General features: G+C 35.7%; 1 protein-coding gene and 1 non-coding gene across 5 annotated transcripts in view; both read right to left on the minus strand.

The window, feature by feature from the left end:
• Positions 1-19,881, minus strand: part of GSK3B (glycogen synthase kinase 3 beta) — a 194,140-nt gene that overhangs the window by 137,412 nt on the left and 36,847 nt on the right. The window lies entirely within an intron of this gene.
• On the minus strand, positions 12,560-12,666 carry LOC122230783. Its single transcript, XR_006207868.1, has one exon. It is a non-coding gene; the product is annotated as a U6 spliceosomal RNA (small nuclear RNA).

Below are 19,881 nucleotides of genomic sequence, written 5' to 3' on the forward strand. Positions count from 1 at the left end.
AATATCAAGATGCATTTTAGAGACAGGTTTATTTTCCATGAAAGTCTAAAAGGCTTGCAGGATGTGTATAAGAACTTCAGCTTTTAGGAATTTACATTAGAATCTTTAAGTTTTAAATCTATTTGTCTGTTTGATTTACAAACTGCCCAAATTTGGGGGAGGGAGATTGGAATAAGGGGTATATTTAAATTTTTCTTAATGATGAAGTTTATCATATGACAAAAATGAATATGTATATGGTACATGAGTAGAAAGAGTAAATGGAAAACACTTAGACAAAAGGAATAAATAATTACTTTACAAAACACACTCACTGATCCAGTGGTCACACTTCTGACAACTTGAGTCTTGAGCAGCAACAAGTCCAGAAGAAAGCCAGAAAACAAGCCCTAACAAAGCTGATATATTTTATTTTAGCCTTTAAGTGAGTGTAAAATTCATATCAACACTCTACATTTTTTTTAATGAACTAGGTCTTTTCTCAGCCTGCCAGATACCCCCATTATCCTCAATACTGCCTTCTGACAACTCAGATCCCTGCAATGTAACAGCGCACTGCCTTGCTTTCCCCTGAACTATGCACCGAAGTTATCCCCACCTGTAAATTCAAATTGCTTTTCCTACAGCAAAGTATACAAATTTACACACATCTTTACACACATTTTAAAGTGGAAGTTATAAAACTAAAATTTTCTGTTAAATTTCAAACACTAGTGCAGAAAGAAGGCAGGATGGGATTTCTTTTCCCCCAGAAGACTTGCTTATTCTCAACTGGTCCAATATGCTTTGGATATTATCCAATCTATGAGGACAACAATCATGTTTATCACACGTTTATTGCTGTAGCCCCATGTTATGCTTTATGCACATAGGCTGTAAAATATTAATTTATTTATAAGTGAATGAATTCATCCAAGATTCCACTCTACTTTGGAAACCACTAAATGTCTAAAAGTCACTAAAGAAGGAACCTCTAACTACTCTTCTAAGATGACACAGGACTCTTATCAACACCTCTCAAAATGGTTGGGTCATTCAATAGAGAAGAAAATGCAAACACAAAATTCAGAGATTTGACAATCACCACACATGACCATCACTCATCATCATTACATAGTAACAAATTATGAATCACCTTACAGTTTATAAACATGTTTACACCCATTACTTCACTTTAGCCAGGCAATAGTCCTATGAGGGAGGTAGAATCAATACTAAATGGAGAAAAGAGAACTGAAGTTCAAAAGATAAGTAAAACTGCTCTAGCTTATACAGTAATATTGAAAATTACAACCCAGTTCCTCCAACTCCCAAGTTTAGTACACTTTCCAATACCAAAAATAGAAGGAAACAAATCAAGCCATCTACTTCTATTCCAAAATAGTCACAAAAATAACTGTCCAGTATAACCATACATTTTAAGTAAATGTCCTCACATTTTTTAATATGTACTGCAAAAATATCTTTTACTATAAAACTGCTTCATTTTGTCTGAGATATAAGGTTACCTGAGAGACAAATCATCTAAATTGAGTACAAGAAGAGTTGGAATTCTGAGGAAAATCAAATCAATGAACTGACAACAAACACTTAAGCACCTGAGCAAATGTATCAGAATACAAAGTAATAATCCACTGGTTAACACCTGCTACTTTTGCTGGGATACAAAGAGCATTTCCTGCTTTTTTTTAGACTGGTTTATTCTAAATAAGAAATACTGGGATCTGAAAAAGCAGGAAAGCATGATTTTTCTAATCAATAAACAGAAAAAGGAATGTGAAGACTAAATCTCTCTACATCACAATCTCCCGCCTACATTATTCTACTTTTCAGAAGTTTAAAGATAATAGAAGATAAAGAACAAGAAGAAAAAGAAGAATTCAATTTATTATTTTAAAAATACCCCACTGGGGCGCCTGAGTGGCTCAGTCAGTTAAGCATCTGATTCAGCTCAAGTCATGATCTCATGGTTTGTGGGTCTGAGCCCCGGGTCCGGCTCTGTGCTGACAGCTCCGAGCCTGCAGCCACTTTGAATTCTGTCCTCTCTCTCTCTGTGCCCCTTCCCGGCTTGTGCTCTCTTTCAAAAATAAATAAACATTTAAAAATTTTTTAAAAATACTCCAATGTATACAATTATTTGGGTGGTGGTTGCTGTTCCACATCATGAAAAACTCTGAAATATATGCATATATAAACATCAAAATAGCTCACTGTTCCTCATACCTAGTTCTAAACAGCTTCCAAAGATACTCAGGAGCACCTACTGACCAATACAAGGATGTCTAACCCAGCACACTTAACCATCTTCTCTCTCCCCCAACAGGAATCCTCATATTGTTAACACTGTTCCCTCCCCTTAAGCCTGCATTATTCTTCTGTCAATTAAATCCACCTCAGGCAACATCCTAGGGTTTTCCATCATCTTTTTTTTTTTTCCTCTCAAATCTTAGAGGAAAATCTTTCTCTCTCTTCCCTACTCTCTTCATTCCACTCAAGAGCTGGGGTGCAGTGGGGGGGGGGGGGGGGAGAAGGACAGGACCCCTTAACCACAGCTGGTAAGCAAAAGGATAGCACTTCTGCTCTACACCAGTCAAGAGAAAGTTAAAAGCCATGAGTTGAAAAGCCAATGCCATCAACCTATAAAGCTCCTGAAAGTAACCAGAAAGATCTGTCAGCATCACACAAGTCTCTATCTATTCCTTATCTCCCTCAAATTAAATCTTTTTATCAATCAACTACCAGCATTCAAGAGAATTTTTCAAAACTAGTTTTCAAAACTAGTTTCAAAATTAGGTTTTTTTAATAGTTTTGTTAAAGTAATACTCCTGCAATATTATTGTTTACTATTATTTTTCACTATAAATATGTAGCTCTCTGAGCTAATTATGGCTTAGGCTTTTGTAGAATAGCCTGCCTAGCACCTAGCCATTTTTATTTTACATACTTAACAAAACTTGTAAAGGAAAAATATGTTCTAATTTCCCCCAAAACAAGTGATGAACTTTTAGAATACAATTTATTTACAGGTTAAGACTTTTCTGTATAATCTTGGTGGAAAATACACCTAAGATATTACATTTTAACTTAATAAACTGTTAAAGTAGAAATAAGGTAGGGTACCCCCTTAAGAGTTTTACAAGAATCTCACTAATGTGAAAAATAAAATAACCAGGTATAAATCCTATATTAATTCCATTTCTACAAGAGGCACCACACATTTTCAAATTAATTTTAGTTTACATTTACAACTATATGAGTAATGATGCTACATTTATAGCTAATAAGGAATATGCTTAAAAGAAAAATAAATTAAGTAACATTGTCCCACCTGATTCTAATTAGTTGGAATCAAATCCATATTGGGTTTTTATATGTGCCCCTCTTCCTCTTTCTAAAACTAGTTTAACATCCCCTAATACTCTCCCCATAAAAAAATGGACTTTAGAGAACCTAGCAATACCTTTCAAGTAGGACAAAGGACAAATCCTAGGCCCATGTCTCCACAGAAGAGTATTGACAGATCCACCGGGTAAATTCACAAAGCAGAGTCCATTTAGCATTTCTCACTACAAGGCTCTGCTAGAAGGGATGCTAACTGTACCATTGGAATGACACAGTCCTACACTCACAGTGGGACTATAGTAAGTTTTGGTTCTGTCACTGCCTAAGATGTATGGCTAATCCTTTTGCCAGGGGATCAGAGAAGCATATGCTGGATACTCCCCATGCCAGGGCAGACTACTTCTCACACTGCTGACTCATTACTTAAAGTGACAGAAGTCAAGAGGACTTAAAGATAGGAAACACTTTCTCTTGAAAAAGAACTTTTGTCCTTGGGAAACAACTACATTCCTAGCCTTGCCCTTTTCAGATGGTCTTTATCATCTCCTACTGTTACTTATTTGACCTAATAATAAACCAGGGCAGGACCCGCACCAGTTTGCTAACACCACTGGCTAAATTTCTTTTTATTCATACCTCCACAGTGCTTCTGCAGAAGCACTGGAACATAACCTCATTTTTAAAAGAAAATCAGTGGAAAAGTGAGTACTATTTAAAATGAAAGCAAGAGAAAGGGATGCAAGCCTATAATTCCAATACTTGTACTTCAATAAATCACTCCTTAGGTGGCTTTGTATATTATTAATTCTCACATATATGCTCATGGCATGCATATCCTTTCTATTTTGTAAGTATTCTCTCATATTAATGGTGATTAGGCTGACAAAAAGTTTCAAAAATCTTGAGAACAGAAAAGTAATGATGATATGATAGAATTTTTGGTTCAAATACATTGTCATTATTGATTAATCCATCACATGCTTAATAAGCACTATTCTGTGTACCAGAATGTGCTAAGAACTAGGGTCACAAAAATGAGTAAGACAAAAAAATAAATAAAGACAACAAAGCCCCTTCCTTTATGAAGCTTTCTGTTCAAAGAAAATTTATTTATTGAGAAAACCAGATTCATTATTTATTCAAAATTTGGATTCAGTATTTCTTACTACACAAAAGAGCCAGATGCCTTACCAATTATTTTCACTAAAACCTTTCTTAATCTTTTCTTTTTCTAAAAACCTCTCTTTAATGCACCTCATCTTAATCCTGTGAGGTGCATGAAATTACCTCCATCTCAGATGAGGAAATTGAAGCTCTAAGAAGTTAAGAGACTTATTAGAGATCACAAACTAAATAAAGAAAGGCCACATTAAAACAGCTGTTTTAATTCTAAGTGTTGACTCTATTACTAATGTATCAACCTGCTTCTAAAGAAAAGGTCAAAGGGGAAAAGATACTATTGAATGCCCAGATTACTAAATTAACTTTTTACTCATGTAAAATTATAAAAATATTTAAAAACATTCTGGTGTGGGAGTGCCTGGGTGGCTCAGTCAGTTAAGCATCCGACTCCTGGTTTTGGCTCAGGTCATATCTCATGGTTTGTGGGTTTGAGCTCTGCAGCAGGCTCCACGCTGATGCATCAGGCTCCACGCTATGAGCGTGGAGCCTGCTTGAGATTCTCTCTCCCTCTCTCAAAAAAACAAACAAAACAAACAAAACAAAACAAACACCAAAAAAAAAAAAAAAAAAAATTCTGGTATGAACATATGCAAATAACAGGACCAAGATTCCACCGAAAATTTTTTCAAGTTGAGCTTCTCTGAGATTCCATCCAACACAGCCTTCCATTCTGTAGAACATTTGCGCTTCATAGATGAAATGTATTGTTAATAAAAGTTAGCTATAAAATAAGTATCTGTAGAGCCATCCTATTTTCTCACCCATTTCCATTATAAAAACTGAAACTACATACTCATAGAAGAGTTCCACAGTAGGTAGAGTTTAAGACTTCAGAGATTTAATAAATAGTCCCACAGATCAACAAGGTCAACAGAAAGCCATCTAACCCATTACTCTTAAAGTCTTACTTTAAATTTCATCAAGAAGAAAAATACTATTTACCCTATACTGAGACCTCATACACACAACCCGCATAGTTCATTCCTCTGTCCAAGTACGTACATTACTCAAAAGGGGGCAAAGTAAACATTAAGCAAGAGAACAAATGTACCTAACAATCAACGCACCATGACAGAGAAGAAATGGATTCCAAATAAAAAAGAGAATATTTTAGTTGTGTTATTTGACTTCTTGGGTGGAGTAAAAATTCCAGATAACCTAGCCAACAACATAAATGGACTCCAAAAATTAACTAGGCACTGAGAGTCTTAAATTTTCCTACAAGAAATTTCCCAGATTCATATTTCTGGGAGAGTGTAAACAGACAATTCTTATAGTATCTAATACACATACACAAAGCCAAATTAACCACTAATTTTCTAATTTTTCAGCTTCCATTTTCAACTATGAGTAGTGTTGCTACATTAATAGTTAATAATACACATACACCCCCTCCCTCTCCTCTGAAAACTTTTTTCCCCTTCTAGTGGGTTGAGCACCTGAATATATTCACTGAAGTATTTATTTCTCCCTAGACTGTGAAAACGCAACAATAAATTACAAACTCCCTTCTCCCATGGACCTACCACCTAGTAAGAATAGCAAATATTATTCATACAAATATTTGCCCAGTTATATATTAGTGGAGGTACGACTATATAAAAGAGAATTACAGAATGCAATGGAGCCTATAATGAAGGATCTAGCATCTAATCATGGTTGGGTTGCCTTGAGCAAGTGGTATTTCAGTTGAAATTTCAAAGGTGTGAAGGGGGTTGGGAACAATGAGGTGGGAAAATAAAGGCACAGAAAAAGAAAGACACTGATGGAGTTTAGCAAAATATGGTAATAAAAGAAGGGTAGTCAAGCACAAAAGACCATATATTAATTACATGATCCTGTTTGTATGAGGTCCAGAATAAGCAAATCTACAGAGACAAAAGGTAATAGTGGTTGCCTAGGGCTGGGGAGGGAGGTGGGGAGGAAAAGGGGAGTGACTGCAAATGGGTTAAGAGATTTCTTGTGGGGATGATGAAAATGTTATAAAATTAGATTATGGCGACAGTTGCACAACCCTATATACATACTAGAAGTAACTGAATTGTACGCTTTAAATCAAAATTTTAAACTTTATGGTATGTAGGAGCACCTGGGTGGCTCAGTCAAGTGTCCAACTTCACTAGGTCATGATCTCACAGCTTGTGAGTTCAAGCCCCGCATCAGGCTCTGTGCTGCCAGTTCAGAGCCTGGAGCCTGCTTTGGATTCTGTATGTCCCTCTCCCTCTCTGCCCCTCCCCCACTTGCTCTGTCTCTCTCTCTCTCTCAATAAATAAAAACATTTAAAAAAATCAACCACTGTTGGAATAGAGCAATAATGTCACACCCAAATATATACATATATATTGTTAAATATGAGGTCTTATTTTATATGAGATCCTGTTTTGATTAAGTGTAATTTTCTTTAAACGCAGCAGCACCAACAACAATGCCTTTCATCCAGTATTTCCCTGTCTAGGAATATGGTGGAGGAAAAGAAGTAATAAAAAACTGAGAAAAAAATGATTGACTTATATATAGATATTCACTGAAGCACTGTATATAATATCACTAAATTGGAACCAATCTAGACGCCCAATAGTAAATCATTAGATAAATGTATGTTCACACTGAACAGAATATTTAACACCCATTACAATTACATTTTCAAAGAATACTGAAGGAAGCTATAAAAAAAATATTCATGATGTAAGATTATACAAAAGAGCAGGTTACAAAACTGCTATGTACTATGTGATCCCAATTTGGAACACAAATGTTAGGCAGACAAGAAGACCAAAAAGTAAACAGCTTGCTCTGCATAGTAAGAATACAGGTAAATTTTTATTTTTTTTCTACCTCTTTATAATTTTCAAATTCTCTACAATTAAGCATGTAAATTTTTTTAAGATGAATCTGCTTCAAGTTCTAAAAAGATAACTCTTTTCATAAAAGTATTATTGTTATAATCTAACATTTCTTCACTGGTTCTAAAAAGTCCAAGCATGCTTAAGGAACTGTTTTAAGTAAAAATGAGCAAATGTCTACTACTTGAATGATTTATCCTTGAGTATAAAAACATTATGAAGAAACGGATTGAGTGCCTCATTCATAGTCAACATTTATTCTTCAAGTAAGCACTAATTCTTGTACTCAATACAGAAAAGAATACGAGAAAATAAGCTTGGAAATCATGCATCATTTAATGATGTATGTTTAAAAGATTTTCTGAAGGGCTATATCTGTACTCAGACTCAACTTCTATGAACCACTTTGTGACTATTCATTTAAATCCTAAAACAATCAATGAGATATTACTATTTAACAAATGAAAGTACTAAAGAGGCCAGCCCAGAGCCTCACCATATCACAAATGGAACCTGCTAACACCAACTTAACTCACCAAAAACTGGTTCCTCCTCCCACAAACTATTTAAAACTGTCCAGACCCCACCACTAATGCCATAGATCCCTTCAGCTTACCAAAGACTTCAAGGACTAAATCTATCACATCATACCCTTGTTTACCTAAATCTTCACCAAAAATGCAAGCCTTTCCCATTCGTAATTATATATTCCTCCATCTACTCTATATATCTTTTTCTGAGTTGACTCCTCAACCCTACCCCTTCTAGAATGTTCTCTGAATTACATTCTATGCCTACCAAACACCACCTTCTTTCCTTAAGGAAAATGTAACTACCTCATAAATCTCACAAAGGCTGAGGTTATTCATTTCCTTCACACATCTCAAAATAATGTCCTCCTTGCTCCCTATTGCCATTTCAGGACCTTTGGTCATCCACAACAACATTCCTGATTACTTAAGGCCCTCCTATGTTGGTTCCTCTTCTACCAACTTCTAAATGTTGGAGTTCTAGAACTCCTAGATCCCTTTTGATCCTAGATCCCCTTTCTCTTCTGTCTCTATACTCTCCCCAAATTATTAGGCATTTCCAGAACTTTAAATACATGGTATTTAAAATACTATCATTTGAGAACTGTTGGTTCTCCAATTTACTTTGCCTTTTAATGTTTATTTATTTTTGAGAGACAGAGAAACAGAACACGAGCAGGGGAGGGGCAGAGAGAGAGAGGGAGACACAGAATCCGAAGCAGGTTCCAGGATCTGAGCTGTCAGCACGAACCTGATGCGGGACTCAAACTTATGAATTGCGAGATCATGATCTGAGCCAAAGTTGGATGCTTAACAGACTAAGTCACCAAGGCACCCCTCCAATTTATTTCTGTAGCCCAGACTACTCTTTCAACCTTTAGAGACCTCTATATTCCACTTCCCACTTCTTCAGAATTACACTTGTCTATCTTGTTTCACTGATTTAAACGCTTAAAAGCTTCAAAATGTTCTACAAGACTCTGCAAGATTTGGTTTGATTCTTATCTCATGCCATTCTTCCCCTTGCTCACTATCATTCATCAGTTATACAAGGCTTCTTTTGATTTACTGAATACACAAAGCTCTTTGCCTCTTTAGGACTTTTTTTATATGATGTTTCACTTTGTCCAGAATGTTCTTTCTCTAGCCCACTAGCCCATTCCTTTTTTATCCTTTAGGCTTCAGCTTACATGTCACTTCTTCAGATACCTTGTCTAGAACTATCCAAATCTAAGGTAATTTTCCTCTGTTATTATCCTCTCACAGTAACTAGTTATTTTCCTTTAAAAACCACTTATCATAGTCTGTAAATAGGTAAATACACAAACAATATCCTGACCATATTAAGCATACTACTAACTACATCATTAGCCCAATCAGTAAATGAATGGGCTTACTCACAACCATAGAGCTAACACACAAAAAACTAAAAGCTGCCCAATCTAAATTCTTAATACACAATAATAATGTCCCTACAATTCCTCATCTCAAGCATAATGTAACTACATTTAATATTTATATTTAATTATCCTTACTATAAAAGGATACGGTAAAGTTTTAAGAGATCTTAAAATGTAAAAATTTAAGGACCAGAATGCTAAGAAATCTAACAGGAGGGTCTGGATTTTCAAAAAGTTATCATTTCAACACTTCTCAAAATATTTCTAAAACGCTCACATATGTGAATAAACAAGAGACAGACGATTAACTAATTTAGCAGAGTTCCACATTTTAACTAATACAATTTTTTGGAATGAAATACACAGATAAAAAATTTCCAGAAAAGGCAGTAATTTATATTTTTTTAATTTTTTAATGTTTATTTGCTTTTGAGAGAGAGAGAAAGCATGAGCAAGAGAGGGGCAGAGAGAGATGGAGACACAGAATCCGAAGCAGGCTCCAGGCTCTGAGCTGTCAGCCAGAGCCCAAAGCGGGGCTTGAACTTACAACTGTGAGATTGTGACCTGAGCAGAAGTCAGATGCTCAACCAACTGAGCCACCCAGGCGCCCCAGCAGTAATTTATATTCTTAAAGCAGCCCACAAAAACCTATTTAACAGTGGTTGTTAAGTAGGCCTTAGTACTAACAGCACAAACCTGAGCTCTGAGTTCAAGGAGCAGGACTCTGTGGTGAAACAAAGTGGAGGAATTAAGAAAAAAAAAAAGGAACTCATTTGAGTCCCTGGATAACCAGCTTGTTTTTGGACTCTGCCACGTTCTAAGCCTCTTTGTCCCACGCCCAGACTTATGCAGTCAACAAGGAGCACAGCACAAGATGGGAGGAGAGAAGGAAAAAAGTAGTATTTATTAAACACTTTACAACAAGTACAATGTTGGGCATATTGTATTTCACTTACTCCCACCAATCCCACAACACAGTTATCATCATCTTTTGTTTCCCAGGGAATATTTAACTCTAAGCCTATACTCTTTCCACTAAAGATTTCTTAAGCAACCTCCTCTAATTAAATAATTGTGTAATTAACTGTTCAATGTACTTTCCACTAGGAGATAAGACATGTCTGCATTTTTCCACCAGTTTTCATACAAAGAGCTCAAAATCTCTTGGGTTAATGGATGACTGAACCAGTAAATGAATGAATGACCAAAATAAATTCAAGTATCATCTTCTCTATGTTTTCCTAATCATTCTAAACTACCCTGATTATACTTCCTGTGGAGTCACACTGACTCACTCTACTTGTGCTTTTCAACACAACAGTCACTAAACTAAATTGAGCTATTAAGCACTTGAAAGTGGTTAGTCTGAATTGACATGTGCTATAATACATAAGAGATGGTGAGTTAGTATAAAAAATAGAATGTAAAATACTTCAATAACTTTTATATGTATTACACGTTGAAATGTTAATTTTTTACATACTAGGTTAAATCAAATATATTACCCAAATTAATTCTACTTAATTTTTAATGTGGCTATTAGAAAAATTTAATTATATATGTACCTTGCAATATATTTTTACTCAACAGCACTGATCTAAACCATCAAACCATATATATCAGCTTATGTATTACCATTTTATAGCATCTCTTATGTTATTTAAATATTCATGTTTCCCTAAAATGAAGTGTCCCTAGCCTTATAAAATTACCATATAAACTGGAATATGTTTTAAAACAGCTGTATTGTTATAATTCACATAACATATAATTTACCCACTTAAAGTGTATAATTCAATGACTTTTATCATATTCACAGGATTGTGCATCTATCATCACAATCAATTTCAAAACATTTTCCTTACTCAAAAAAGAATCTGCACCCCTTAGCCATCATTCCCCAACCCTTCCATTCTACTAGCCCCAGGGAAACATTAATCTACTTTCTAGCTCTATAGTTTTGCTTATTGTGGACACAACATATAAATGGAATCATGCATCTTTAGTGACTGGCTTCTTTCACTTAGAATAACGTTTTCTAGTTTCATCCATGTTGTAGTGTGTCTTGATTTTTTTTTTACATGATTTCTTTTGATTACTCAGTAATATTCCATTGTATGGATATACCACATTTGTCTCTCCATTCATCAGCTGATGAACACCGGGTGTTTCTACTTTCTGGCTATTATAAATAATAAAGCTATGAACATTCATGTACATGGACATACAGGTATATATCTAGCAGTGGAATCCTGATCATATGATACCTCTATCTGTAACTGTGAGGTGCTGACAGGTTGCTCTCCAAAGCAGCTGCACCACTTTACATTCCCAGGTGGGATTCCCAGTTTATGAGGGTTCCAATTTATCCACATCCTCACAAACATTTGATATTGACTTTCTGATTCTAGCCATTCTAGCGTATGTGAAGTTGTATTTCACTGTAGTATTGATTTAAATTTTCCTGATGGCTAATGGTGTTAAATGTCTTTTCACATATTTATGGACCATTAGTATATTTTCTTTGTAGAAATGCCTGTGCCAATTTTTAATTGGGTTACTTGTCTTTCTCATTGAGTTGTAAAATTTACTTATATTTTCTGGCTACAAGTCCTTTATCAGATAAATGATTTGCAAATATTTTTTCCCTTTCTGTAGATTGTCTTTTCTCTTTCCTAGTGGTGTTTTGAAGCATAAATGTTTTTCTTTTTAATAATGTTCAATTTATTTGTTCTTTTGTTGCTTGTGTTCTTGATGTCATAGCTAAGAAGCCATTGTCTAACCCAAGGTCACAAAGATTTACTCCTGTTTTCTAAGAGTTTTAGTTTTAGCTCTTGCACACAGGTATTTATTTTGAGATAATTTTTGTATGCAGTATGAAGTAGGAATTCAACCTCACCGCTTTTTTTTTTTTAAGTTTGTTTGTTTATTTTAAGAGAGAACAGGAGCAGGGGAGGGGCAGAAAGGGAGAGAGAATCCCAAGTGGTATTCTCTTGGGAGAATGACAATGCAGAGCCCAACCCCATCAACCATGACATTGTGACCTGGGCAGAAATCAAGAGTCAGACACTTAACTGACTGAGCCACCCAGACACCCTCAACTTCATCGCTTTTGCATGTGGATATCCAGTTGTCCCAGACTGTTTGTGGAAAAGACTATTCTTTTCCAACTTGTCTTGGTATCCTTTTCAAAACCACTGACCATAAATGTAAGGGTTTATTTTTTTTTATATGAAATTGTTGTCAAATTGGTTTCGATACAAAAAAATACAGAAGCTTCACGAATTTGCGTGTCATCCTTGCGCAGGGGCCATGCTAATCTTCTCTGTATCATTCCAATTTTAGTATATGTGCTGCCGAAACAAGCACTGTAAGGGTTTATTTTTAAACACTCAGATCTATTTCATTGATCTGTCTATCCTTATGCCAGCTGCACACAGTCTTGATTATTGTAGCTTTGTAATAAGTCTTGAAATTGGGAAGTAAAAGTCTTCCAACTTTTTTTTTGTCAAGATTTTTTGAGCTATTCAGGTTCTGTTATGGGTTGAATTGGGTCCCCCTCACTCCCCGCCCACCACCAACCCCCAGAAACAGTTACATAGAAGTTCTAAACCTGAGTACCTCAGAATGTGATTTTGGAAAGAGAGGCTTTATAGAAATAATCAAGTTAAAATGAGATTATTCAAGTGTCTCTAATCCAATATTACTGGTGTCCTTTCATTATAAAAAGGGGGCTTTGGGACACAGAGACAAACACACAACACACAAAGGGAAGACAATGTGAAGACACACACAGGGAGAAGATATCCAGGTAAATGGAGTCATGCATATACAAGCAAAGGAATGCCAAGGACTATTGGCAAACACCAGAAACTAGAAGAGGCAAGGGAGGATTCTTCCCTACAGCTGTCAGAGAGTGCATCACCTGTTCAACACCTTGATTTTGGACTTCTAGCTTCTGGAACTACGAAACAATAAACCTCTTTTGTTTTCAGCCACCTACTTTTGGGTACTTTATGTCAGCCCTAGAAAACTAATACAGGATCCCTTATATTTCCATATGAATTTTAGGATCAGCTTATCAATTTCTGCAAAAAGGTAGTTGAAATTGTGATAGGGATCGTACTGAATCTGGGAATTAGAGGCATATTGCCACCTTAATAATATTATGTCTTCCAGTCCATAAACATGGGATGTCTTCCCATTTATTTTGGTCTTCTTAATTTCTTTCAACAATGTTTTATAATTTCCATACTACAAGTTTTGTCATTCTTTCATTAAATTTATTAATTATTGTTAATTTTGTTAACTATTTTATTTCTTTTGATGCTACCATAAATGGAATGGTTTTCCAATAATTTGCTCATTTCTACTGTATAAAAATACAACTGATTTTTTACATTGATTCTCTATATTGCTGAGCTCATTTATCAGCTATAACAGTGGATTAATAGTGGGTTTCTTGGGAATACCTGGGTGGCTCAGCGGGTTAAGCATCTGACTTTGGCCTACGTCATGATCTCGCCATTCCCGTTTCCGAGTTCAAGCCCTGCATCAGGCTGTGTGCTGACAGTTCAGAGCCTGGAGCCTGTTTCAGATTCTGTGTCTCCCTCTCTCTGTGTCCCTCCCTCCCTCCCAAACATAAACATTAAAAAAGTTTTTTTTTAATAGTGGATTTCTTGAACTTTCTATACACGTCTGCAACAGAGATACTTTTAACTTCTTTCTTACCAATCTGGATGCCTTTTCTTGCCAAAGGCCCTGTCAAGAACCTCAATGTTGAAGGTTGTTTATCTTGCTTCTGATCTTAAGGGAAAGTAGTCAGTCTTTCATCATTAAGTGTGATGTACACTCATGGTTTTTTCATAGATGCTCTTTATCAGGTAGAGAAAGTTCCCTCCTATTCCTCATTTGTTGAATATCTTTATCATAAATGGAATGTACCTTTTTTAAAAAATACTTATTTATTTTTGAGAGAGAGACAGAGTGCAGGCGGGGGAGGGGCAGAGAGAGGGAGACACAGAACCCAAAGCAGGCTCCAGGCTCTGAGCTGTCAGCACAGAACCCAATGCGGGGCTCGAAGCCACAAATCACGAGATCATAACCCAAGCGGAATTCAGATGCTCAACTGACTGAGCCACCGGGGTGCCCCTTAAATGGAATGTACTTTAAAAAGTCTCTGTACTTTACATAGTATGTAGCCTGCTGGTGCTCTATGGTGGATTCAATGACTAAAACCAGTATCAGGTACAATTTGCCCCCCCCCCCAAAAAAAAGTCTTGATTGTTGTTTTTTTTTTAATATATAGCAGGAAAATATAAATTATTAGTTTATTCTGACAATTCAGAAGATATCCTCATTAAGAATATGTTGTTAAATTAATTCTGGTCACTAGCTTCTGTTGTTTTATTTTGTTTTGTTTTGAACATCCTCAGGGTATCACCAATTTAAATATCAAAGAGAAGGGCTACCATGACTCATATAGGTGCCAAATGACTGAGAATAAAGAGTAATTTAAAAAACAAATCTATGCCACATAGCAGTTTTAAAAAAAGAACTGTTTACACAGAGATCAAAATAATAGCATGCATCAATAAGCATTTTAGAATCACTGTTAAGACACATTTACAAATTCTGTACCACAGAAATAAATTTAACCAAAACTCAAATTTGCTTTGAAAAACTCAAACTTTATGATAACTCAGCAGGACAACAATTCTTATCAGTGCATTAAACAATTATCACCCCAATACCTTATATACTAAATACACAGAAATGCTGAATATATAAGTGTGGATATACCCATAATTCAATTCATAAGCAATTACTTGAAGCAAATAAGGAACTGCTTAGCTTTTATTCAAGGTGTTGCCCTAAAGGACCCTAGTTTATCCCTTTGTCTTACCTAGCCTGAACTTTAAAAACAGGCATTTCGTAATTATACTGCAAATGGTTCCTCCATCTACTCTTAAGGGGGAAAAAAAAAATCAAGTAGTAAGATACTAGAAAAGAACACTTTTAAAGAAATAGCTTATCCACAGCAATTAAGAAACACATGCTTCTCTGCCCAGAAATTCTGTGACAGATTCTGAAGAACTGAAGACACATTACCTTAAAGAACTAAAACACAATCTAAAGTAAGAAATGATTCTAAATATATAACGAAGCAGATAGTGTATAATACATCATATGCAAAGCAATTAAATACATTTTATAAAGTGCTAGAACTCTTCTTTCACCATCTTATACCTATAACCTTTAGTCTTAAGCAATTTGATGGTATTTATTGATTTTTAGAAAAAACAGAGCATATAAGAATGAAGCACCATTTTTGTTTTTACATTTTATACTTAAAAAAAATTTTTTTTAATGTTTTTATTTATTTTTGAGACAGAGAGAGACAGAGCATGAGCAGGGGAGGGGAAGAGAGATAGAAGGAGACACAGAATCTGAAGATGGCTCCAGGCTCTGAGCTGTCAGCACAGAGCCCGACACGGGGCTCGAACTCACGAACTGTGAGATCATGACCTGAGTGGAAGTCGGACGCTTAACCCCGACGCTTAACCCGACTGAGCCACTCAGGCGCCCCATACATTTTATACTCTTTAAATGATGGTTATTCAAGGTCATTCATTAAGCTCCCTTATGTAAATCTGCTTCTGCCAGAAAGTCATCAATAATGATAGAAAAGGTCCAAGTATATTGTTTATTCCTGTTTATATTATTATTTCCTTACAACACACCACAAGGAATAACAGAGATTAGTGAATTAAAAGTATCCAAAATATTTGAGGCTCTTTATTATTATTATTAATTTTCCATAACTATAATATAGGCAAAGCACTATACTAAATGCTTTATGCTTTATAGTACACAGAATTTATTTAGTATAAAAACACTTTTTATAGATGAGGAGGTTGGGGCAGTTAAATAATTTGTCCAAGATCACAACTAGTAAATGGCATATTCAGAATCTGAATAAAAGAAATGACTTGTTCCAGAGCCCAAGCTCTTACTTAATATGCTAGCTACTAACTTCTCAGTATTTCTAAGCTTTGTAAGTCAAAATAATGATGATAATCTCAGGTTTCTTATTTTAATAATAAGAACTCAATTTTGTGTATGCACATTTGAGCATACTCCATTGAAAAAGGACATCAAACGGCATGGCAATCTTCTCTAAAAATTGTGTTACATCAACTGGACATCTACATGCAAAAAAAAAACAAAAGAGAGAGAGGGAGGGAGAGAGAATAGAAACTGAGCTTATACCTTCCACAAAAATTAACTCAAAATGGATCATAGACATAAAGTAATGCAAAACTATAGAGCTTCTAAAAGATAACAGGAGAAAATCTAGGTGACCTTGGGTTTGGTGATGACTGTTTAGGTACAACACCAAAATCACGACTCATGAAAGAAAAACTGATAAGCTGGACTTCATCAAAAATAAAAATTTATGCTTTGCAAAAGATACTATTAAGAATGGAAAGACAAGCCACAAACTGGGGAAAGATATTTGTCAAACACATAACTAATAAAGGACTTGTGTCCCAAACATACAAAGAACTCTTAAAATTCAACAATAACATGATTAAAAATAGGCAAAACTCATGAACAGACACTTAACACCAAAGAAGATATACAGATGGTAAATAAGCATATGAAAAGATATTCAACATCTCACTAGGGAATTGCAAATTAAAACAATGAAATATTACTGCAAACCTATTAGGACAACTAAAATCCAAAACACTGGCACCACCAAAGGATGCAGAACAAGAGGAGCGCTCACAAACTGCTGATAGGAATGCAAAATTGTACAGCCACTTTGAAAGACAGTTTGGCAGTTTCCTACAAAACCAAACATACTCTTAACCATACAATCCAACAATTGCACTCATGGATATTTATGCATGTGAATTGAAAACCTGTCCACTCAAAAACCTGCACAAAAATGTTTATAGTAATAAAAATGTTTTATTCAGATTTGCCAAAACATGGAAGGACTCAAGATATCCTTCAATAAGTGTAAGAAAAACAAATCTTGGTATAGTTATACAGTGGAATATTATTCAGCAATAAAAAGAAATGAGCTATCAAGGCACAAAAACACATGGAGGAACCTTAAATGCCTATTGCTAAGTCAAAGAAGCTGCATACTGTATGATGCAACTACATGACATTTTAGAAAAGATAAACTATAGAGATATTTAAAAGACTAGTGGTTGCCAGGGATGGGGGAATACAAATAATAGGGGAAGCATAGAGGATTTTTTGGGCAGTGAAACTATTCTGTATGCTATTGCAATAGTGGATACATAACATTATGCGTTTGTCAAAAGCCACAGAACTATCCAACAAAAAGAGTGCGCCTAATGGCAGTTACGAATAATAAACTATGGACTTTAGTTAATAACAATCTATCAATACCGGTTCATCAATTTTAACAAATACTACCACACAATACACAATGTTAATAGTAAGGAAAACTGGGTAGGGGGAGAGAGTATAGGAGAATTCTCTGTAGTTTCTGTTCAGTTTTTTCTGTAAACCTGAAATTGCTCTAGGAAATAAAATCTAGTAGTTACAAAGAAGGGAAAGGGGAGAGGGGAAGGAGAGACAGAGAGGGGAGAAGAGGAAAGGAGGCATTACAGCACAATGGTCCTAAACCACTACACTATGTATCACTTGGAAAAATAATTCATTATTAAAAACCTAAGGGGATAGCATGGTTTGAGTTTTAATTTTACTTTGTTTTTATTATCTCATTACACATGTCTGGCCCACATCCCAAATCTAATAAAAACAAAAACCTCTGGGAGTAGGACCCTAACTCATGTAGGATTCCAAAAATTCCCAAATGATTCTACTGTCAACATGTTGCAAAAGAGTCTTTTAACTTCTGAGTTAAACAGACTGGTTTGATTGCTGCTTTGTACTAAGCTTGAACACAACGTAACTTCTTTGTACCCCAGTTTCCTCAAATGTAAAACAAGAGGGTAACTTGACAGACAAGAGCATGAACCAGAATATTAAGGTCACTTTCAGCTCAAAATTACTTTCTGCTCTACATAAGTGTAACTAGAAATGATTTCTAAACTACATACTCCTTTAATTATCTTAAATCTAGGGGCACCTGGGTGGCTCAGTCGGTTAAGCGTCCGACTTCAGCTCAGGTCACAATCTCACGGTCCGCGAGTTCGAGCCCCGCGTCGGGCTCTGGGCTGATGGCTCAGAGCCTGGAGCCTGCTTCCGATTCTGTGCTCTCTCTGCCCCTCCCCTGTTCATGCTGTGTCTCTCTCTGTCTCAAAAATAAATAAATGTTAAAAAAAAAATTTTTTTTAGTTATCTTAAATCTAATCAAAACACAGAATTTTCATTGTTTTAACTAAGGTGCTACAAAGGACCTTTAAACTACAATTAAACTGTCTTACCTGATCAAATAAACCAATCCTTTTTCCATCACAATTCTCTCCTCAGAAGAACAGCATTTAGTCTTTTGCAACTCTTTGAGGTATTCAAAAAGATTATCAAGAGTGTGAGTTAAGAATCTCAGATAACTGTAAGAAATTAGATACTCTCAAGAAGGCAATCCAATCGATCTCACTGGTAACAAATTTCCATATTTCCTAACATACACATGAGCAAAGACTAGTAGCACACCTAATGTCAGCATGGCTCAATTTCCCTCTTAAAATTGGTCTGAGTATCATACTGAATGTCAAAAGTCTCTTCCTAGAAAACTAAAATTTATTATCTATCCTCAGCATGAACCAGCACCTGTATACCACGTAACACGGTACGTAGTGGACAATTCTGTATTTTTCATCAATTTGTAGCAATCTAATAGTAGTCGAACACTTACTGTATGTCAGGTACTATGCTGGGCAAAGAGTGAACAAAACCAAGTCCCTGTCCTCATAAACTTTATGCTCTAGTAGGAAAGACAAACTAATACATGCCAAGTGGCAATAAATGCAGTTTAAAAAAATGAAACAGGGGGGCCTGGGTGGTTCAGTTGGTTGAGCGTCCGACTTCGGCTCAGGTCATGATCTCATAGTGTGTTGAGGTCGAGCCCCATGTCGGGCTCTGTGCTGACAGCTCAGATTCCGGAGCCTGCTTCAGATTCTGTGTCTCCCTCTCTCTCTGCCCCTCCCCTGTTTGTGCTCCCTCGCTCTCTCACTCTCTCTCTCAAAAATAAACATTAAAAAAATTAAAAATAAAATAAAACAAGGTAAGTAAGGGGTGGGGTATTTACTGACTGAGAGGGGCCATAAGACAGCCTTCTGAACAATGATGAAACTGTTTTATACTTCATTTGATATGAGGGGTAATGTATTCATTGAGTTGCAAACTTAGGCTTTATGCCATCTGCTGTATGTAAGTTATACCTCCAAGTGTTCTTTTAAGTTTGCTAAAAGAAACATCTAAAAGACCAACCCCACCCAGCTCCAGTGATGATCTCCTTGATTACCACAATATAATTCCAAGCCAAGGGACTATATATCCTCACAGCTAAACAAAATTATATCTTCTAGAACCACATACATGATTTTATGTTTCACTATATGTATTTAACTT

This window comes from Panthera tigris, chromosome C2 (assembly GCF_018350195.1).
Source record: "Panthera tigris isolate Pti1 chromosome C2, P.tigris_Pti1_mat1.1, whole genome shotgun sequence".
NCBI classification, from domain to species: Eukaryota; Metazoa; Chordata; class Mammalia; order Carnivora; family Felidae; genus Panthera; species Panthera tigris.